At 42.2% G+C, this 23,479-nt stretch overlaps 2 long non-coding RNA genes across 2 annotated transcripts in view; one reads left to right on the top strand and one right to left on the bottom strand.

The window, feature by feature from the left end:
* Nucleotides 1–411: 411 nt before the first annotated feature.
* Nucleotides 412–3,056, bottom strand: LOC143099562 (uncharacterized). Its single transcript, XR_012981660.1, has 4 exons — nt 2,994–3,056; nt 2,058–2,222; nt 1,907–1,976; nt 412–1,739 (listed from the first exon to the last, which is right to left on the bottom strand). It is a non-coding gene; the product is annotated as an uncharacterized LOC143099562 (long non-coding RNA).
* A 2,679-nt stretch (nt 3,057–5,735) lies between these two features.
* Nucleotides 5,736–23,479, top strand: part of LOC143100084 (uncharacterized) — a 47,847-nt gene continuing 30,103 nt past the window's right edge. The window contains exon 1 of the long non-coding RNA XR_012981827.1: nt 5,736–5,812. This is a non-coding gene — a long non-coding RNA (uncharacterized LOC143100084). The remainder of the gene's footprint in view (nt 5,813–23,479) is intronic.

A 23,479-nucleotide genomic window follows, 5' to 3' on the forward strand; every position in this document is an offset into this window, starting at 1 on the left:
TAATAAATGTTTATTTGTTTGTTGTTTATTAAAGCATGGCTCTATTTCAACCAGCTTTTATGGTGTGTTCATTTATTAATTGTTTATTAAAGCATGGCTTTATTTCAACCAGCTTTTATAGTGTGTTCATTTATTAATTGTTTATTAAAGCATGGTTTTATTTCAACCAGCTTTTATAGTGTGTTCATTTATTCATTGTTTATCTAAGTATGGCTTTATTTAGCATGCCTTAATTATTTCAACCAGTGTTTATGGTGTGTTTATTAATTTACTGTTTATTAAAACATGGCTTTATTTCAACCAGCTTTTATGGTGATTTTTGTCCTTCACAAAAACAGAGTATTTAAGCAACTAATGTTTATTTTTATTAAAGAGAATTTTTTTTTTAAAGAAAGCTATACATACTGAAGTGGTTGCTGAGAGGAGGAGAGACAGGAAGAGGGGACCACTGCTGGTGGGGCGTCCCTGTACGTGCCTGACAACACACATCACAGCACTAGCACAGTGCATCACTCATACATTACTCACAAGCATTCACATCAAAATGTATACTTAGAGTACAGGGAGAGTCGACCTCAGCGCTCAAGCACTTTAGCGACAGGTGGAGGGTCCGAGGAGGAGGCACCAGGCTCCTTGTCCCGGGCCAGCACATAACTCCTCTCTTTTATTATAATTGTCCCTTTGGGTCAGGCATCAGTATAGTGCCTGGTGTCAGATTTTTAGCATGATAAATGCAAATGACTGAAGTTAGCAGTCACCGTCAATGACATGTGCAGAGTAGGCTACCCTAACACCATGGTAATGTGTGGAATACCACCTATGATTTATCTTTTTTTTTGGCCATTCAAACGTGTAGATTTTTGTTCACATAATGACCTGTTGCTTTTTCTATCCAGCAGGTGGCAGTCCAGGATAAGAAATAGCAGAGCCGTACACGGCTCTGAGAAATAGAAGTTCCAGAAAATAAACTAAATAGTAGGAACAAAGAAATTAATGCAGCATAGCCTACAAGTGCAAACAGAAATGTAATGTGTGAAGTTATTGGAATGGAAATAAATGAAACCACCTTCTAAATACTTTAAGATATTTTTTTAAGTGTGCAACAAATGTAGTCAATAGGGTAGGCTCAGCAAAACGTTAGCAAAGTTAACTTTGACAAGGCTGGCGGCTAGCATTATTGTCATCATAACTCGTAGGCCTAACTATGGATTGTTTTGCATTGACGTGCTACTTCAGACTTGATGAACTCCTATGGTAGGCAACGGAAATTCCTTACTGTAGAAATAGCTAATTGATGCTCCTGTCAACAGTATTGGTCTGGCCGTTCTTGTTGAAACGTAGGCATAGGCTAAATGTTACATAGTAGGTCTATACAACTTGTCAGTGCATAGAACATAACAGCACATAGACATGACAGTGTGTTATATATTCTACATATTATACATATAGATTGTTTATTTTAAACTACAAAACAATAATAAAAAATAAAAACATCAGAGCAGAGACACGGCATAACTGTTCAGTGTAGAGATGCAGAACACAGTGGTGTGGATGTTTTGTTTTTTTAAACACATACATCACATCACAGCAGACATAGAATGTTTTTTTCTTTGTTTTTTTTAAAGAAACGTAGTGTCACTGTCCTGTAGAAGAGTTGTTGCAGGGTGGGTGGACCGGTGTTTGTATGAAGCCTCCACACCACGCCAAGGTCCCGGTCCTTGTGGAGGGGAAGTCAATGTCTGTAAACACACACACACACACACACACACACACGGCAAACAACTATGGCTTATTTTCATCCAGCTTTTATGGTGATTTTTGTCCTTCACAAAAACAGACAGAGTATTTAAGCAACTAATGTTTATTTTTATTAAAGAGAATTTTTTTTAAAGAAAACTATACATACTGAAGTGGTTGCTGAGAGGAGGAGAGACAGGAAGAGGGGACCACTGCTGGTGGGGCGTCCCTGTACGTGCCTGACAACACACATCACAGCGTTAGCACAGTGCATCACTCATACATTACTCACAAGCATTCACATCAAAATGTATACTTACAGTACAGGGAGAGTCGACCTCAGCGCTCAAGCACTTTAGCGACAGGTGGAGGGTCTGAGGAGGAGGCACCTGGCTCCTTGTTCCGGGCCAGCACATAACTCCTCAGGAGGCCTATCCTGGACCCAGCTATCTATCACCGTCAGCTGTCGTACCCAATCCAGATAGCTGTAATAGAAAAACATTGTAATAAACTTCACTGACTAATTGCACTGTTAATGTACATTAGCCGTTTGCCTCCCCTGGGGTTTTGGGATAACATTGGTAACATCAATGTTAATGTCAGGACATCAGACCATTAGGATTCACGAAAGGCGTGTTCGTCTTCATGCAGACCTGTGCAAGATCTGAGCAGATCTGACTTGAAGTGATGCATGCTGTGTTGAACACAATGAGGCCTCTAGGAGGCTACACAATCTGTGCCCATTCATTTCAATGCATTCTTATGGAAATCGCAGTTACACTTTAAACATAGGGTTTGTATATTTACGCTTCAAGTTTCGCTACAGCATTTATATCACAACCACCCAAGGGTCTTACGAAGATAACTACGTTTTCAGATTTTAATATCATGCATTATTCCGAATTTGAGAGGTCTCCTTAGGAGACTGTGTGTTTTCATTCATTCCTATGGGAAACGATCGCGGTTACACTTTAAACAGAAAGTTTGTATATTTACGCTTAGAACATTTATATCACATTTATATCACAGCTACCCAATGGTCTTACGAAGATAACTACGTTTTCAGATTTTCATTTTATGCATTTTTCCCAACGCGAGAGCTCTCGTTAGGAGGCTACACAATCTGTGCCCATTCATTTCAATGCATTCGCGGTTACACTTTAAACATTAAGTTCGTATATTAACACTTCGAATTTCGCTACAGCATCTACATCACTGCTAAAGTTGTCCGACCACAGACAAAAAACGTAACGTACGTGTTGTTTAGATATGAAGAACTTTTCTTGCGAGCAGTGAAAAATAGAGTGACTACAGCGGAACAAACGTACGCTGAACTTCAACTCAAAACTTCACGCTGGGGAATTCAGCCAATCACGGACCACAATGTAATAGAACAAGCCAATGAAAACATGCAAGGTTTGTTGTAAAGGCGGGACATGCAAATAAGACAAGCCAATGACGGGTCAGACAAATGAGACACAGATAAGACACAGGTAAAGAGCAGTGGCCGAGCAGTGGCCAGTTACCGTTCTTCGATGTTGGCCCCGATGGCGGCGTGAGCTGCCGTCCCGTGCGCGGGAGCCCACGGGCGCCTGGCTGCCGCTTTCCTAGACCTAGCCCCGCAGCCCTGCCTAAAATTGGATTAAACGATGCCCTCGAAGTATTTATCCCGAATAAATGTAGTGAAAAATGGGACGCAAGGCCGTTTGCGGCCATACAAATAAGACAAACGTGTCAATCAAAGGGTACACAGAAGACCGGTTAAAGGACCAGTGTTGATTTCTCCCATCAAAGCATTTATGAACATGCTTTTTATGCCATTTGTCTATTTGTAATTGTAATAAATGTTTATTTGTTTGTTGTTTATTAAAGCATGGCTCTATTTCAACCAGCTTTTATGGTGTGTTCATTTATTAATTGTTTATTAAAGCATGGCTTTATTTCAACCAGCTTTTATAATGTGTTCATTTATTAATTGTTTATTAAAGCATGGTTTTATTTCAACCAGCTTTTATAGTGTGTTCATTTATTAATTGTTTATCTAAGCATGGCTTTATTTAGCATGCCTTAATTATTTCAACCAGTGTTTATGGTGTGTTTATTAATTTACTGTTTATTAAAACATGGCTTTATTTCAACCAGCTTTTATGGTGATTTTTGTCCTTCACAAAAACAGACAGAGTATTTAAGCAACTAATGTTTATTTTTATTAAAGAGAATTTTTTTTTTTTTAAAGAAAACTATACATACTGAAGTGGTTGCTGAGAGGAGGAGAGACAGGAAGAGGGGACCACTGCTGGTGGGGCGTCCCTGACAACACACATCACAGCGTTAGCACAGTGCATCACTCATACATTACTCACAAGCATTCACATCAAAATGTATACTTACAGTACAGGGAGAGTCGACCTCAGCGCTCAAGCACTTTAGCGACAGGTGGAGGGTCCGAGGAGGAGGCACCTGGCTCCTTGTCCGGGGCCAGCACATAACTCCTCTCTTTTATTATAATTGTCCCTTTGGGTCAGGCATCAGTATAGTGCCTGGTGTCAGATTTTTAGCATGATAAATGCAAATGACTGAAGTTAGCAGTCACCGTCAATGAGATGTGCAGAGTAGGCTACCCTAACACCATGGTAATGTGTGGAATACCACCTATGATTTATCTTTTTTTTTTGGCCATTCAAACGTGTAGATTTTTGTTCACATAATGACCTGTTGCTTTTTCTATCCAGCAGGTGGCAGTCCAGGATAAGAAATAGCAGAGCCGTACACGGCTCTGAGAAATAGAAGTTCCAGAAAATAAACTAAATAGTAGGAACAAAGAAATTAATGCAGCATAGCCTACAAGTGCAAACGGAAATGTAATGTGTGAAGTTATTGGAATGGAAATAAATGAAACCACCTTCTAAATACTTTTCAAGATATTTTTTTAAGTGTGCAACAAATGTAGTCAATAGGGTAGGCTCAGCAAAACGTTAGCAAAGTTAACTTTGACAAGGCTGGCGGCTAGCATTATTGTCATCATAACTCGTAGGCCTAACTATGGATTGTTTTGCATTGACGTGCTACTTCAGACTTGATGAACTCCTGTGGTAGGCAACGGAAATTCCTTACTGTAGAAATAGATAATTTATGCTCCTGTCAACAGTATTGGTCTGGCCGTTCTTGTTGAAACGTAGGCATAGGCTAAATGTTACATAGTAGGTCTATACAACTTGTCAGTGCATAGAACATAACAGCACATAGACATGACAGTGTGTTATATATTCTACATATTATACATATAGATTGTTTATTTTAAACTACAAAACAATAATAAAAAATAAAAACATCAGAGCAGAGACACGGCATAACTGTTCAGTGTAGAGATGCAGAACACAGTGGTGTGGATGTTTTGTTTTTTTAAACCACATACATCACATCACAGCAGACATAGAATGTTTTTTTTTTTTTTTTTTTAAAGAAACGTAGTGTCACTGTCCTGTAGAAGAGTTGTTGCAGGGTGGGTGGACCGGTGTTTGTATGAAGCCTCCACACCACGGCAAGGTCCCGGTCCTTATTCGCTGAACTGAAAATTAGTGAGACTTATTGAAATAAGCTATTTTGGCCTTTGGCAAGGTTGATGGAATACCCCCCAGGTGTGCCCTTATAAAGGCTTTGCTGAGTTGTGCATGTGTCACAGGCAGGGGGCGCTATTCGCCACTGACTCTTTTCTTTCTTCCCAGAGGAGCAACACATAGGCCTATCCCACCCAACAAATTCCAAGGCAAAAATGTCGTTTAAAACAATATTTTTTCATTAAATAGCTTTTCTTAAAAAGTGTTTTCTTAAATGTCGGTGGGGGTGATAAAAGGAGGCGGAGCAGTGAGGGCGATTGGCCTGTTTGACAGGCTTTATGTCTTAGTCTGATTTGTTACTCAGCACGAATCCAGCCAATCAGGATCGAAGACTAATGCACAGAAAGTTCCTCCTCGAAAGTTTGGCTTCTCGTCGAGGGACTCGAGGCAGTTGCTGTTCTTACGGTCTATGGGCAGTAGCAGACTGGGCTTCAGCGATACGGAGCCATTTTTCTAAGGTAAGATGATAACGTACATTGCTGAAGTTGCAATGAATCACAATACTCTACAATGAAGTTGCAAAAACACCACTTTGCAAGCTATTGTCCCTTTGATCCATAAGTAAAACGCCCACTTCCTCCATTTCGCCAGAGCCGCTGCTTTTAGCTGATGGCACGTTAGTGCTGTTTAGTTAGCCTACAAACTAGTGCCTTGATAGGTGTCTAACTAGCCTACTGAAACATAATCCAAACTCTCGCCATTTGGAAAACGTAACGTCATGATAAAATGTCTCACAATTTGGTAGTCTTAGCCAAACAACGTTCCGTTAGACAAGTCCCAAATTATGCGATAGCGAACGTCAAAAAGTTTAGTTGCTCCTTTTGGAAACGGACTGATAGAAAAGCTGGACACCCCCCAGGGCCGACTGTAATAAATTTGACCTGGACTAAATGTCGTCTTGAGCTGGCTATTAACGTGCCTTTTAGGCTCACAAAGGTTTAGCTTATAGACGCATACGGACACAAACTGCATGCTTAAATAGCCTAACAACTATTTTAAAACGTGTGTTACACTCAACCTATCGCTTGCCTATCATCACACGTGCACCTCCCTAGCTCTCGCCCGCTCCTGCACTCACATACACAATCGCGAGTATCCTCTTTGTGACAGGTCCCTTCCCTTAACAACACAGCCCATTAATTGTTATCACTCAGCTCTTGGACTAACATGATAGGCTAAACATGAAAACAATGTGATGCAAGTTGATAGAGTAAACAAAAAAACAAGAAAGAAAAGTTTGCATAATTAAATGATTTTGAATTAGGGTACATTTTCCCTGCATATCGCCTTTAGGCTACTAGCCTATCTACCGCCCTTTTTTGACAAATTATTTTGGTAATAATTGATATATCGGTATCGGCCCTGAAAAACATATCGGTCGATCCGTATTTAAGTGTACAACATTCAATAGTGAAAGAGCCTGACACAAACAAAAAACAGCTCAATATGCAAACTAGCATTAAAGATGAGACATTGCGTTGGGTTCAAGTGCACATTTACAGGGGCACCAGGCAACATTTTTGTGTTAATTACTCATCTTCATAAGTCGGTATATGGTTAAATGACTCATTACAGAGCGAATGAAGCCTCTCTCGCCGCCCCCACTGCCTGTAGGAAGAATATCTCGCTTGCAAGTCCAGTGTATCGTACCCGCCGACCGAAGCAGCATCAATTATATCCTGCATCCACAGCACAGTAGCCTGGTGTTACCATCCTACGTACTTCAGGCCAAAATTTGATTTCAGCCTCGCACGTAGTCTGGCCCAACCGACAGTATGCGGTTCGCGTACGACCGCGCCAATCAGCGAACAGTTGAGTGATGACGCGGAACTTGCCTGCCGAGTTGCTTGTAGTCCAGCGAAGCTTGTAGTTCAACAGCATAGCAACAATGGCGACGGAGGAAGAGACACTAGAAGCTATCCACGAAGTTGTCTCAACTCTCGAGGGCATTACGCAATTAAAGCAGGAACAAGAGGCTTGTCTTGTCAATTTTATAAATGGCAAGGACGTCTTATAACTCTCCTTCCAACTGGCTTTGGGAAAAGTTTGATTTATCAGATGGTGATAGCTAAACCTAAACGCACAAGTGTAGGCTAGGCTACTACATGCATCACTACTTATCATGTTTTCAAATAAACGTTTGCTGCTCGTTATTCTCCCCCCTACTCTTAAATTACCTTAACAAAATCAATGCGGCATAGGCCTAGGCCTACTTAAGGAATGAAAGGTTAGCTACTAGCTACCCTACCCTACCGAGCGGGGCTCAAGGCGAGGCGGTGTGTCTTGACGTGAGCTAGCCTGTTACCGAGCGGAGCTCAAGATAAGGCTGCTGTGATTGTGCTTGACTGGGACTAGCGGTTACTGAACTGGGCTCAAGGTAAACCGCTCCGTGTTTGTGTTTGACAGAGGCTAGCCTGTGGCCGAGCTGGGCTCCAGGCTACCGTGCTTGTGGACAGTAACGTTAGCCAGTCACCGAGCGTGGCTCAAGGTAGGCTGCGTTGTTTTATGCCAAGGCAAGCTCCAGGTTAAATAACACGTAGGTCGTCAGTACAATCCAACTTATCCGAGAGTGTAGTCTGAACAGCCCGTGGAGAACAAAGTAAACTCCGACGAAGTCACGGGGCTGCGTAGAACAACAATCGTCTGATAAGCGACGAGAAGAGATAACAGGGAAAACTGGCGTGTGACAAGAGCTGATATAATCTCGGCGACGTGACGCTTTTGGTATACAACTCTCGGTCTGTGGCTGGCGCAAGTTAGAGATATATCCACTACGAAGAGACTGCCCTAGCGGTCAGGTAGCCTGCATACTAGCCAGCGGTCTGTTTACTACTGAGAGCAGAAGAGCCTGAAGCGGAAGTGGTAAGCGTAAAAGCCTGAACTCCGGCGCACAGCACACGTCATTACCAAACGTTGCTGATTGGTTAAGGGAACTCCAATGATTTTAAACCTCAAAATAAGCATCCGCCCATTACGGAGACAGATTATTATTACTTTGTTCCAGACTGTATGACGAAGAGAATTCGTAGTCACAGGCGGTAAGGGCCAGGCTAACAGCACAGAGGCAGGGTAACTAAACGCTAGCGATTGTTGCAAACGTGTGTATAATGGCAGAGCCGGCGAAGAAGCAGCGAAAAACGGAAAATGGAAGATGCAAAGAAAAGGAAAAGAGCTTCAGACCGAGCGAAGGGGAAGTTTCGTAGAGAAAAAGCATCAGGCTTGCCTGGTGTCCCTCTAAGTGCATATCTTATGTTTTCACATAACAGGCACAATTCAAAGTTGTAAAGAAAATGTGTAGTTGCACATTTTTATAAAAACTAAATAGTTCAGAGTTTTGCATTGAAATAGCATAGCCTAGCCAACAAAATAAATTGAGCAACATCTGACACAAAAATTAAACATTTAAAAAAAATAAATCTGACTTTGGTACCAAGTATAGCTTTCAAAGTCATTTTTGCACTCTACACATTTGAGGAGATATTTATACCCTTGCAGACAATGCAAACAATTCACAATTATTACTTAGAGCCTAATAATTTTGCTGTGGTCTCATCCAGACAATGCAAACAATTCACAATTATTGCTTAGAGCCTAATAATTTTGCTATGCTCTCATAAGTCTCAACACGAAAACAAGAATGGAAAACCTTTAGAGAGCCAACAAAGATATATTTGACTTCATCTTATAGCCATCTCTGGAAACACTATAATATAACATTTCCTCAAAATCACAATGACAGAAACACTTCACTCTTTAAGGAAATGCAAGTATTGAGAATTGAGCCTGATCATCCAATGATTCTTAATGAGCAAGAATTGTTTTCAGAGCTTGAACTTTTTTGGAGAGCTTGTTCCCCTAGGATCGTCTTGGTAGTGTATAGGCCTAATTGAGTGCCTGTCACTTTAATACGTTTGTGAGGGAACCCTTGCAATTGTAACACAGTTAAAAGGCTGCTGATGTGTGGATGCAATTTGTTTTCTACATAGTTAAAGCATTTTCTACATAGTTAAAATAAATGTTCGTACTTCTCCTTGGGACAAGCACTTTTGAAGTTTGGAAAACACTTTTCCATTTACAACAGGATTTTGCAAACATTCAGAGTCAGAGTCAATAAAATGAGTCCTTCAAGGAAATTGACAAGCAGGTGTAAGTAGGCTAAGCATGCTAAATTCGACATCCAAACAGTATGCTAAAGTTAGCTTTGAGATAGGCCTACTGCATAACTTAACTTTCTTAATGTAGCCTACTATGTTGTGATGAGACCTTAGCAGAGTTAACTTCAATGCAGCAGTTTTGAACAAATTTGCGCAGCATGGTCACGATGCTAAGCGGATTAAATAGCAATTTAATAGCCAGTAGCGGCTCCTGGGTTGACATAGGCGGGGCAGAGTCTGATGATCCAAGTTTAGAAAAAAAATTGGCATAGTTCCAGGTTACCGGCAGCTGGAAGCACATAGAGTGTCCCAGTGACTTCCGTATTACTTCCGCTACAAGGGACCTGTCTTTCAAAAAAATATGAACGGGAGTTAATGGAGAGATAATAATTATTTTTTGGTCCAGTTAGAATTGTGCCACGAATTTCATATATGATGTGTGTGAATTTAAAAGATAATTTTTCACGTCAAGAAAGTACTGTTGTTCGATAGACTTAAAAAGTTATGTTGGTTTTGTGCGAATCCGCTCAGTGGACTACATCTCTCGTCTCGAACGATGTATGTCACCAACGTAATGAAACGATAAGATTAGCATGCTAGCTGTTATGCTAGTTAACGGTTGCATCTTGCTGCTTGCTATGTCACTTAACAGTATCTAATGTACAGTCTATGGACGAATACAACTTACCTGATGTGTTTAATCTTCTGACTCATGGTATTTTCGTCAGCAAGGAAAGCCCAATTAAGATCTGTTGCTGGTATGCTTGTACAATCTAGTGTGGCTGTGAATGAGCTAACGTCAGTAGCGCGACTGATGGGTTTGTAGTCGTTGGAATTACGATCTTTCACAATGTTGTAATTCAATAGTTACGAAACAAACTGCAAATGGCTTTACATGAAAAATTGTCTTTAAAATTGACAAACATCATATGGGTAATTCAAGGCACAAGTCAACCGGGACCAGAAAATCATTTCTTTTTCGCTATAGACTGGCGTTCAAAATGTTTTGAAAGATAGGTCCCATGGAGGCAAATGGAAGTGGCGTCACTGGGATACTCTATTAAGGGTGGTCCACAGAGATTTTGTTCATTTTTACGGCTCTTTCTTTCTATGGCTAGGCTATGAGCGAAATCTGGGGAATGGAATCCCATAATCTTACCACTTGCGGTCAAAACACTGTTTTGTTCATGCATTATTAACCTGTGGTTAGCCTACTTAATGTTATTTTGTTCATAAGAAGTGAAGTTTAAAATTTTGAGATTCCAGACAAATAAAAGCTACAAGGTAGGTACCGGTAATCAGCTCATTAGCTCAGATCAGTGGATCACTACTTTGGGGGAAAAACTCAAGAGGGAAACAAATTAACCAAGAATTTGTTGTGAAATCAAAGTTTATTGTCATGTAGGCTTACTCATAAAATAAATGATAAGTAATGACATTTTTGTGTTCAAGCTCAACTTTAAAGAGTAAATTAAAAGTAGGCTATTCATTAAAAAGGTACATATTCTGTGTGTATGAGGGGAGGGGGGGTATACCATGGAATGAGTGCTTGCGTGTCCACCGTGGTTTGTATAGAAGTTAATTTTAAGTGGCACATACACGTAAAAGGGCAGTTTTTTTTTTTACGAACTCCTTGGGGAATGATTTGGAAAATTTGAGGAAGCTTGAACTATCAAATAGGATGGTGGCAGACAGATGGCCAGTGAATGAAAATCTGTCGGTGGCGAAAACTATGATATGATTCATAGGCAATAGTTAGTTAGTTCATAGTTAGAAGCGGACCTGCGCTTATCCTGGACACCGGTATGTTACCTCATGTTGGTCACAAACTTGTCTGTAACCCTGTGTGCCTCCACTGCATCAATTGCTCTTTTCTGCAGCTGTGCATAGAGCACACATGGGGCATGATCTTGTAGAACAGGTCTAAAAGGAATAAAAACTCGAGATCTAAGAGCATTCGAGAAAACCCTTTAGCCTCTCTAACTGAGATTGTATCAAAAACTCCAGATGTTTCAATTATTTCGAAACACTCCAAAATAAGCTTTTAAATCTTTTCGGAGATCTTGTGAAAAAAGCGGAGAAACCATAAGGATCCGAGAAGACACGCACTGAGGATGCTGCTGACACAGCCTTTTCCATCACCAAGTTCAATTGATGTGCATAGCACTCCACCAGATGCTCCTTTCATGACACTAGCCCCATCAAATGTCTGCAATCAGCCTTACTTTATCTGTGTCACTCTCAGGTGAATGATTTCGCACTTACACTGTAGCCCTCATCGAGTTGTGCTTAGCATTCCCCAGCATGGCTAATTCGCACAACTCAGATGCTTGCCTCATGTTTTTGCCTTCTCTGAAAAATGTTTCATGTCACACACACACCTACACTAGCCTACTCCAAACATCCCCTTGTCCTCCAGAAGATCGGAAAAGCAGGCATGGAAAACAGAACGTTTAATTGCGTTCAGGACAATCAGAACTTCTTATCAGACATGGCCTCCCACGAACATGAAAATGTCCGATTATATGACCGACTCTTATCATATTTGTTGGTATACAATGTTAATGTCGGGCATATCAGGTCCTAGGTCTTTGATAGCTAATTTAACTACAAACTCAAACTACTTCAACTTTGTGCGGACTAATACATTAAGCATACTACAGTATCCTACAGTAGGCATATTACAGTAAAATCTGACGTCGTATAGGGTGGGCAGGGGCATGATCTGCACACCTGACCTTCTACTAACTGCACTCTAGCTGCAGTTCCATTATCGGTCGACAGATTTACACAAACAGCAGGCGCTGTTCAATTTATTCAGGGCAGTAGGCTTACAACAACTATGGATATGGACGAGATCTTTGCAATCTTTTCGAAATTTCTTTGCAAATCATACAAAAAAGTAACATGATTGAGTACTTTGCCATCGATTACAATAATAAACAAACAACATTTTATTTAAAAAAAATATTTTGTGGATCTACTTTTCTAGTGGATGAATCTTTAGTAGGGCTCTGCCCCTCCTGCCCAAGTGAACAAGCTGCGTCTTTATGGAGCTGTACTCCTCAAAATCCACTTTTCTCGGGATATAATTTTTCCCAAGTAATTTGAATATTGTTTTCGAAAGGGGAGGTGAAGAAAATACACTTGGTTGAGTATTAGATTTTTTAGTCACTTAATTGTTCTAAAAAGCCTTTCAAATGTGTCAATGATGTCATTCATTAGCACAATGCTAGCGTGTTATGGGCAACAACGACCCAACCTGTAAGAAATCAAAAGGACATAAGCACTCGTTCTTTCAACTTTTGACCTATAACCCATGCTGAAGTTACACAAACTACTAAATCTGAGATTTGTCAACGACGATCAGGTGAAAAAAACAAATTTAGCCGTCTTGCTCCATCGACTTCCATTCATTTTGCACTCATGGCGATCGCCCCCAGTGGAACTTTAATGGAACCGCAACTTAAATTCGGTACAATGGGACCTAATACGGAGTGGCCAGGCTCTCCGTAGACGGGCTCTGCAGACGTCTTATATACATACAATTGGCAACTAGTCATAATCGTGATTACCACCCCCAGTTGCTGTGGTTACCGTGGCTGAAACGCCACCAAGGGGGAAAATATTTGTTTCGATTGCATGTAATCTAATGGAGGTGCGCCGGCTTGAGTACAGAAAGCACCTATAAAAATATTAAATCTTTTAGCAAACATCACTGAACGGCACAAACATGTTTGAACTGAGAGTTATCTGTGTGTCAAGGAGGTTAAGGGTAACATTAAGTTCCCTCATTTTGCTAATTCCAGTTAAACGGCCAGAACTGTCTCGAGTGTACTCATTGTAGAACTGCTTTCAATGGCCGGACTGTGTAGCTCGGTTTAGTAAGCTAAGCCTTTTGCCGTAACACCACATACTCATAAGTTGCATCTGAATTTATTCTCACATGAATGCACATTCCATACAAAGGCTGTGGGAATAGTTTTTACAAGTAATGTGTACTAGTTGCATGTTTTAATCATACTTCTAAGCCAACAAAAAAGCACCAGAATGCCAAATTCAGTACATGTCTCGGCACCCTCCCTCCCTTTTTCGTACTACAATGGATTATTCCATTGACCGGGAAAGACGAAAGACGCAGCCAGGAATGTTAAGGGTTGAACTGAGAGACGGACGTTGTGCTAAAAATGGAGCGAAGTCGAAGTTATCCTAGCAGGTGCAATAGCAGAAAAACTATGAGAGGAAACCAAAAAATACATCGCCACACTGCCTAAAGTGAATGACCTTTACGGAGACACCACCAGTGGAGGTTGAAAACAACAATAACGTTGACGATGGCAAAAATGAAGAGCTATGGTTACGTTACAGCCTGCTGCTGCCGCATCCGATGCAGGCAACCTAGATGATCTCTCTTTTTCACTGTCTCTCTCACACGCACACAGATGGCACTGTGGTAACTCTATAGAAACATATTGATCTCAATGGTGCATTTTGCCCATGTTCAGGGTGGAAAATAAAAAAAGAAAGATTTGCATAAGACAAGTCAAAGTTGTGTTTTTAAAAAGAAGGGGTCATGGAGAATAAAGAAAAAAATATAAAAATAACCTTTGTATATTCCCACAAGGTGTTTGGGTGCTCTGAAAATGAGAACCAAAATGATTTTTCAGACTTGTGAGGTCTGCTGTTCAGACCCTGAAGGAATTTATTTTCTGTTCATTACTTTTTGTGAGAGTGTTTTTACTTATCTTAGGCTCTTAATTTATTTTCCTTACTATGTTGAGTACAAATATGTCTTCTGAAGGCCTAAATAGAGCCCAGCCAAAAACTTCAATAAAATTTTGATCAACTTTGAGGGACAGCTATGACCATGCAGGATCATCCAGACCAAACGTGATGATTTTGCTACATGCTATTCCTATTTATGTACCAGCATGCAAAATGTGAGCCTCTTACATGGTTTAGTCAGGGATTAAAGTGAAAAAAAATCGTTTGACTGAACTTTTTTCAGGCCATAAGTCATACGTTGTTCATATCTACCTATACGATACGATAGCACCCCTTTTGCGGTTGCGACCTATTGGTTTTTAATGTACAAAAGGGAGTATTCGTCTTATTCACACGGCGGCCATTGTTTAAACCAAAACGAGGCTACAGGGTACACTTACTATATGATTAATGCCACCTACAGGTGAATGCATAGAACATAACAATCCTATGGTTTGTGTAGGCCTACCCTGTAGCCTCGTTTTAGCCGCCAATGGCCGCCATGTGAATAAGGCGAATTGAGAGTGTTCTTGATTGAGATTGAGTTTTCCTGATGAACAAAAATATATTTTAGTACCATCCCTGACCATTGCTGATTAGCCATTGCTGTTCTTTTCTACTGCAGCAATATTGTAGAAAGGCTTTAACACACTCTTATTTAATTACTTCAGGCCAAAAGTGTTTAAAGGGGAGATTTTTTTCTTGTTAATATGCAATTCAACACCAAGTAAAATCTATAAAATCAAGTTTGCAAGACTTCCCATTTCCTCATCAAAGTAACGAATCAGAACATTCTAGATATTGTTCATATTTCCATTTCTCATTTAATGAAAACATGGTAATTTTGAGTTTTACAGACAACTCAGTTTTCCAATGAGCAGCAATACTGTGTGTGCTCATGCAAGTGGTCTGCGCATTTGATAACGACAATCTGGAGACGGTGCTTTTGTCTTCAGCAACAGATTGTATAAGGTTGACAAGAGGTTGCGATATGGTGAGGGACAGGTCGTGTTGCGCTATGAAAGAACATGCGTAGCCTACTTTCTAAACGTAAAAACGGTCAGCCATAGATAAACGTAGCCTACCTCTGTCGTGGTAGCTAATTGCACCAGGTAGGGAAGATGTCCTGAAGTGCACGAACGTTAACCTTATGGCGGTCTTCTGATTGGTGGCGTGATAAAACGTTTTCCTATTGCATCCATAAACAATTTTCTTGCAGCAAACCGCGCAAAAGCGAACCCCTGGCACTTTAATTTCTTTAAACCATGGCTTGTTAGTTCTCCCCCGTTTCCAACAGCTGCCCATCTCCATTTATTTTTTAACTTTTGACACCTGCCTTCCTTTAGCAACAACGCGTCCATGACAGCTAGTGGCCTTGCCAAATAGACGCACACAAATCATGACGCTAATATGCGAGGTTCTGGTAGACCTACTGGTTATGGTTTTGTGCTATAAATTAATAATATTTTATAGCAAAGTTAAGTTGACTATTTTAATTGTATGGTTATTTTTTGTCAACATACACTCACAACCTACTGTAGTTAAAAGTGAGGCCTAAGCAAAATAGGCTACAAGGCTGTCTGTGCGTCACAAACAGACTGACCCCCTTACTCAACAGTTTGCGATGATGACAGTGATATTATTATTATTTTTTTATGCTAACAAGCTCAGTCAAAACCTTCCGTCGCAAATTGTGAAAAACATTGTTGTACATGTCATAACAGACGGGATAATAAATTGCATAGGCTACGGTTTATATTGCGTCGCTTTACACATAATGTTAGTTGCATTGATTAAAAACTGTAACAATAATAGTAGCCTACATCGGGTGGCATAGCAGGCTATCTGTTCAAGTCATAGGTGACACCCAAAATGAATGACCTCCCCTGACAAGAGTTTGCGATAGTAGCCTAAGAAATTGTCTACATTGATGCACGGAAAGAACACAGCCTACGCTTCTTCTCCGAATTCGCACATAGAGCTCACAATAGCCTATCATATCCAAAAAAGTTAAACGGATTGGCCAACCTCATCAGCTGTCTCTAATGTGTCACTATAATCCAACTTTTAGACCGTTATAGTCCTCCATACGTGTTCTTTTTTTTTAAGCAAACGCCCGAGACAGGTGTGTAGCTACAACATAAACAAAGCGAAACTCATGGCTGACGTAGGCCATCTTCTTGAGCGGTCACTGATTGAGACACAGAGAGTTCTCAAGAACACTATTAGGTCTTTAAACATTTACCATCACACACATTAATTCATCGGACCTAATATTTGTAGTTGGAAAAGGAAAAGCAAAGGTGATAGTTCCCCACCCCCTCCTATTTTTTTTCTCATCGGATCTGCATCGATCTCAAATATGACATTTCTAAAATCAAATTGACGGAAATCCGTCCTATGACGGAGAACTTTAATCCTTGGGTTTAGTTCTTGCGCTATGGGCTTGTGAACTTGTGAACTGACAAAAAAAAGAGGCAGAACAATGTGTCTCCATGGTAACATAGGTACACCTGGTATTTTTTTCAGAATTTTTTGAGACCCAAGTACGTGGGCCCTGGTCGAATTGACATGGAATGACCCTATGATAATTACCAACACTTCAATGATTAACTACCAATAATTTCATGAAGTTATAGCTATTATTTTAATAATGTATTTTGAAGAGTATTCATTTAAAGAGTAGTTACATGTAAAGATAAATCACAAAAATGTAAAACATCAGTCAACAAAACATGCTATGTGTAAATAAATGAGAAATATGAAAGAAATATATTAGATTTACATAAAAACAATCATACAATTCCAATTTCAGTTAGCAATTCAATAAAAAAAACATTACTGGGTAAATTGTTTTGTTAAGTAGAGTAAACAGATATTTATTTATTCATTTAAAAAAAACAAAAGCATTCATTGTTGAACATATTTACCATTCAGACCTAACAACACCATAATTCGTTAGAAAAGTTGGTTGTACATTTTCTATACTGGAATTGACAACCTTTTCTGTCCGTTTGAAATTTTAAAGGAATAGTGTTCTATAATAGTGAGTGTGTGTTTTATTTGCCTGGGGTACTCTACGGCAAACAGGAAGTAGACGTCAAACAGACACTAGAGCATGTGGCACATCCATCTCGCAACTTGTGATGGTGAATCCATCCATCTTTATAGATGCTTTCACAGCAAGGAGGGGAGTCACGGCATCATGAAATATTATGGTTGGAAATGGGCTTGGTGGTTCCTATGGAAAAGAGAGTTTATGCTTTAGGTAATTGATAATATAATGTAATGTCAATTATAATGATGATTTAAACACATACCTCATCTAAGCAGTACAGAAACTTGGAGTTCTCCTTGAAAAGTGCAGGCAGAATAAGTATAGCAGCACTTCTTTGTAAATTTGCTCCTTGTTGGTGAAGGAGTGTTTGTATCTTGAAGGGTTAGCTCCAGGTCCTGACCAAAACGCAACCTCATTTCATGATGCATCTACAACAAACATAAAAAAGAACATAAATTTACACTAACATTTATTTGTTTGTCCTAAAACTGATAGTTGGCTGAATCGCGTTCGATGCCGTTGTAAAATCCAGCACAAACATACACCTTGACCGCATTACGTTCTATATTACTGCGCTACCATAACTTGATACAAAAGTTAAAGTAGCTACGTCTTGACGTTGCTTGGCAACCATTCAGATAGAGGAAATATGTTTCATGTTCTCAACCCTCTTGTGTAGTGTGCGCTTCATTTGGTCCATTATGTTGGGGAGGTTTGGCTGTCGTCGGCGCAGCTCATCAATGATTGAATCACCATCCTCCCCAACAACTTTTAAGTCCAACAAAATCTGAGAAGAAATAACTGGTATTCAGTATGTGTGTGTAATGATGCTGTAAATGTTCTCAAGTCAAAAATATGTCGACCACCAAAAAAAATCGCAAACCTCTTGTGTTAGATCCAAATTCCCAGAGGATATCTGGATATCCGTTCTTCGCCTCTTTGCTCTCATCTCTAAAAATCTCCTCATCTTCCTCTGAGGCATATCAGGAGTTTGGTTTCACTGCCCTCTTGGGTGCCAACTTTTGTGGCTCAACCACCTCCCGGACTATTCGCTCCAAAGTAGCATGGCGTTCTGACGTATAAAGGTAATCATGGACCACCATTAAACAATTGTAATGACAAAGATTTTAAGCTCATCAAGATTCTATCTCTGGCTAGGTCACAGAGACATAGTATAAGCATAATAGAGTACCAAAGTCATGACATGGCATTGCATAGGTCTGGATCTAAGCAAATCAATCTAATAGTGGTGACCATATGAGTGGCTTTTTAATGCTTGCTTTACCTTAGCAGCCTGCTGTTAAAATCCTTAAATTCACGGACATGTCATGGCTTTACTTTTGAGCCAAAAAAAACCTTCACTCAGCAGCCAGCCTAGGTGTGAAATATTCACTGAGATTTTGTTTAAACGGCCAACGTTATAGCCAACATTTTAAAATAATTTATTAGGTAGAGATGATGCCACATGTCTGCATGCAATGTTATCAATGTCACTTCGAAAGTTTGTTTAGAGGTCCAGTGAAACTGCTCGTGCATGTAAATGGAACGTCACGCGTGTGGAAATTGCAGTAAATCGCAAGAGACAATTTCTCACGTTGAGCACACGAATGCGTGTGTCGTTTATTTTGATAGGAAAAAACACTGAAAATCAAAAATGGCGCTGTCCAGCAACAAAACAGGCATGGGGCTACACGTCATCACACATTCATAACATTTAAAGGGACCGCGATCCCTGAACAGTTATAGTTACATGAAGTAACTACAGACAGAACAAAGTGCTGTGTTTAATATGAACGGTGTGTAGAACCACACTTAATAACAAAGGTGAATTATGCCGGTCACATTCACTACACACGTCCCCCCAGAATTCACCATATCAGAAGTAAAATCAACAGTCAACGGGGAGGTGGGCGTATTAACCGGCCACAACGGCTGTGCTGTACCGGAGGTCGATGAGACCCAACTGCGGCAGGTGTCCCGTCATGACACGGGTGTGGGGCATGGCGTGTGGGAGGCTTGGGAGAGAGGGGAGTAGGGGGTGGGGGCAGAGCTGGAGGCCGTCCGCGTCGTGGGGGCTGGGCCAGGTCAACTGGCCTGGCCACATCCAAGTGAGCCGGTTTGAGGCGGTCAATGGAGAGTCGCTCCGGTTTGCCGCCCATGTCCACCACAAAATGTTTGTCTCCTGCCTCCAAAACACGGAATGGGCCCTCGTAGGGCGGGCGTAGCGGTCCTCTGTGGGCATCGTGGCGAATGAAAACATAGTCAGCCGTCTGAAGCCCAGTGGGAATGTGCGACTGAGGGAGGCCGTGACGGGAAGTAGGGACAGGTGCGAAAAGCCTCGCATTGTCCAATAGAGTTGCCCGCTGGAGAGTAGCAGACCAAGGAACCGTGGTGCTAGGGACAAAATCCCCTGGGACCCGCAGCGGCTGTCCATAAACAAGTTCGGCAGATGAGGACTGTAAGTCCTCCTTTGGCGCGGTCCTGATGCCCAGCATCACCCACGGGAGTTTGTCGACCCAGTTGCTGTCTTTGAGGCTGGCACGCAGGGCAGCCTTCATTGACCTATGAAAACGTTCACAGAGTCCGTTAGCCTGCGGGTGATACGCAGTCGTGCTGTGGAGTTTCACCCCGAGGCTCTGTGCGACAGCATTCCACAGCTCAGACGTGAACTGCGCGCCTCGGTCAGAGGATATATCCGAAGGGGTGCCGAAACGAGCAACCCAGGTTCCGATAAAGGCCCGTGTCATCTCAACAGTTGCCACCGACGTCAGTGGCACAGCCTCAGGCCAGCGGGTGGTCCTGTCAACCATGGTTAACAGGTATGTGAAACCGTGAGAAGATGGCAGAGGGCCGACCAGATCTACATTCACATGGTCAAAACGTCTCTCTGGAACCGGGAACAACTCTAGCGGGGCTTTAGTGTGACGGTGTACTTTGGCCCGTTGGCACTCAACACAGGTGTTAGTCCAGTCCCTAACGTCCTTCTTGAGGCCGTGCCAGACAAACTTTGCTGCAACCAGTCTCTGTGACGCTTTCGAACCTGGGTGGGAGAGACCATGGATGGCATCAAAAACTTGTCGTCTCCATCCTGTGGGAACGATTGGCCGAGGACTGCCTGTGGAGACGTCACACAGGAGCGTGGTGCCAGCATCTCCAAAAACCACGTCCTCGATCTGCAGCCCTGTAGTTGATGTCCTCAGGAGTTGCACGTCCGGGTCTGTGGTCTGATCTGCTGACATGCGGTGGTAATCAAAGCCAAGATGGACTGCCCCCGCCACAGCCCGTGACAGGCAGTCCGCCACGTAGTTGTTCTTACCAGCAACATGTTGCAAGTCCGTAGTGAACTCTGAAATGTAGGACAGATGACGTTGCTGGCGGGCGGACCACGGCTCAGCCACCTTGGCCATGGCAAAAGTCAGTGGCTTGTGGTCCACAAAAGCAGTGAAGTGTCGACCTTCCAGCAGGGAACGAAAATGTCTGATGGCGAGGTAGAGACCCAGCAGCTCCCGGTCGAAAGTACTGTACTTACGCTCGCTGGGACGCAGCTGACGGCTAAAGAAAGCCAGCGGCTGCCAGGCCCCGCCTACCCACTGCTCGTAGACAGCACCGACAGCGTAGTCCGAGGCGTCCGAGGTGACGGCGATGGAGGCTGTTGAAGAAGGATGCGCCAGCATGGTGGCATTCGCCAGGGCTGCCTTAGTGGCAGCAAAAGCCTTGTCCCTGCTCTCTGACCAGTCCACAAGGTGCTTGGGCTTACCTTTCAAGGCCTCGTGCAAGGGCCGCATAAGCTGAGCAGCTCGAGGGATGAAGCGGTGGTAAAAATTCACCATGCCGAGGAACTCCTGCAGGGATTTGACAGTGAGCGGGCGTGGGAACTGTGTTACTGCCTCCACCTTTGATGGGAGAGGGACTGCACCGTCCTTAGTGACTCTGTGTCCCAGGAAATCAATGGTGGAGAGACCAAACTGGCACTTGGCGGGGTTGACAATTAGCCCGTGTTGGCTAAGTCGCTCAAAAAGGGTTCGGAGGTGCGCCAGGTGCTGAGACTTGGACGTGCTCGCTACGAGGATGTCATCCAAGTACACAAAAAGAAAAGGTAGCTCCCGTAGAACAGAGTCCATGAGGCGTTGAAAAGATTGGGCGGCGTTTTTAAGGCCGAATGGCATGCGCAGGAACTCAAAAAGACCAAATGGCGTGATCACGGCTGTTTTGGGAATGTCCAGTGGGTGCACCGGCACCTGATGATATCCCCGGACGAGGTCCACCTTGGATGTGGCCAGGCCAGTTGACCTGGCCCAGCCCCCACGACGCGGACGGCCTCCAGCTCTGCCCCCACCCCCTACTCCCCTCTCTCCCAAGCCTCCCACACGCCATGCCCCACACCCGTGTCATGACGGGACACCTGCCGCAGTTGGGTCTCATCGACCTCCGGTACAGCACAGCCGTTGTGGCCGGTTAATACGCCCACCTCCCCGTTGACTGTTGATTTTACTTCTGATATGGTGAATTCTGGGGGGACGTGTGTAGTGAATGTGACCGGCATAATTCACCTTTGTTATTAAGTGTGGTTCTACACACCGTTCATATTAAACACAGCACTTTGTTCTGTCTGTAGTTACTTCATGTAACTATAACTGTTCAGGGATCGCGGTCCCTTTAAATGTTATGAATGTGTGATGACGTGTAGCCCCATGCCTGTTTTGTTGCTGGACAGCGCCATTTTTGTTTTTCAGTGTTTTTTCCTATTAAAATAAACGACACACGCATTCGTGTGCTCAACGTGAGAAATTGTCTCTTGCGATTTACGAACAGTTAGTTAACATTAACCTTAGCCCTTTAAAATAGAAGACAACATTCACAACACTAACGTTAATGTTGGGGCAAACGCATATAAATTTCAATTTAACCTGAACATGTTATGATTTATAAAGTAAAAAAAAAACTCACCTGCAATTTTTTTCACAACTGCCTGATAGACTGGCAATCCACTTTTTAGAGCGGTTTTGCCCACCTGCCACTCAACAGCAAATATTTCTTGATCAATAAGTCCATCCATCCATTTATCTACATCGAATCCCCTGATGTTGGAACCATGGATGATGCTGTGCTTCCCCTTATCCGTGTCATCAGCCCACTCAACCCAGGCAAACATTATATTTACGTTAACACACTTACACAATAAAGTAACCTATCGATAGCTAACAAACGACTGTTATGTGTGAGTTGTCAGTTGGAAGCAAGGATCTAAAGCTCTAGAATCTTCAGTTTGAAGTTGGAGATCATAGCGACACATGATTGGCCCACAGTCAACAAGGACGAAGCACGCACAATATTACTACGCCCGTTCATCTGATTGCCACGGAGTTAATCTTGCACCGACCTATACTGTAAATAAAAAAACGTTGGTTGGATGAGTTCTTCCAGTAGAAGAAAGGAAGCGCCAAGGAGTGCCAAATTGCAGTGGCATCCTGTATAAAAAATATTTAGTGGACTCCGAAGTAAACATTCCGAGAAGAACTCTATAGACATGGAGGTACAGTGGGCATCGCTTTCAAATGACCACTTCATTCGCGCATTACGAGGCGTGAAGCTGCGTGAAGCTTTAGTACCACTTTCAGCCACTGTGCGTCGCTCTGCCACTGTACATCGCTCTGCCTGCCGCCCCTACTGATAAAGCAGGAGACTTGCCGAGAGTAATCCCAGCCTACGAATTCAATAACAAAATAAATCATGCATAATTAAACATTACCTCGATTTAGGCTACTTGGGTATGTCTTAAGGCTTGACTACACGGTGGTAACGAAAATCGAAATTTGGTGTCTACATTATTGTCAGTGTTTGGGGTAATGCAGCTACGCAAATCAAAACAGTGGTGTGATAATTGAGCCAGTAGAGAAATAACTGTTCAGAATTAATCTGTAGGGTCATTCCACGCCAACTCAGCCACCCATGTACATGACACCTCTCAGATTTTGCTGAAAAGCGGTGAAAATATGCCTTATGTTACCAAACAAGGGAATCTGAAGTTTCAGGTCAATATCTCAAACGGTTTGCCCGTGGCGTCCATTTGAATTTCCGGTGCCACGGCTGTAATTGACACATTGGAATTTCACATTTCATCTTTTGCCATTTTTGGAAGCCCATAACGT

Source organism: Alosa pseudoharengus, unplaced genomic scaffold (genome assembly GCF_046254945.1).
Source record: "Alosa pseudoharengus isolate Yale_2024_CS ecotype anadromous, Long Island Sound unplaced genomic scaffold, YU_APseudo_1.1 YU_APseudo_1.1_scf_3, whole genome shotgun sequence".
In the NCBI taxonomy this organism is placed as follows: domain Eukaryota; kingdom Metazoa; phylum Chordata; class Actinopteri; order Clupeiformes; family Clupeidae; genus Alosa; species Alosa pseudoharengus.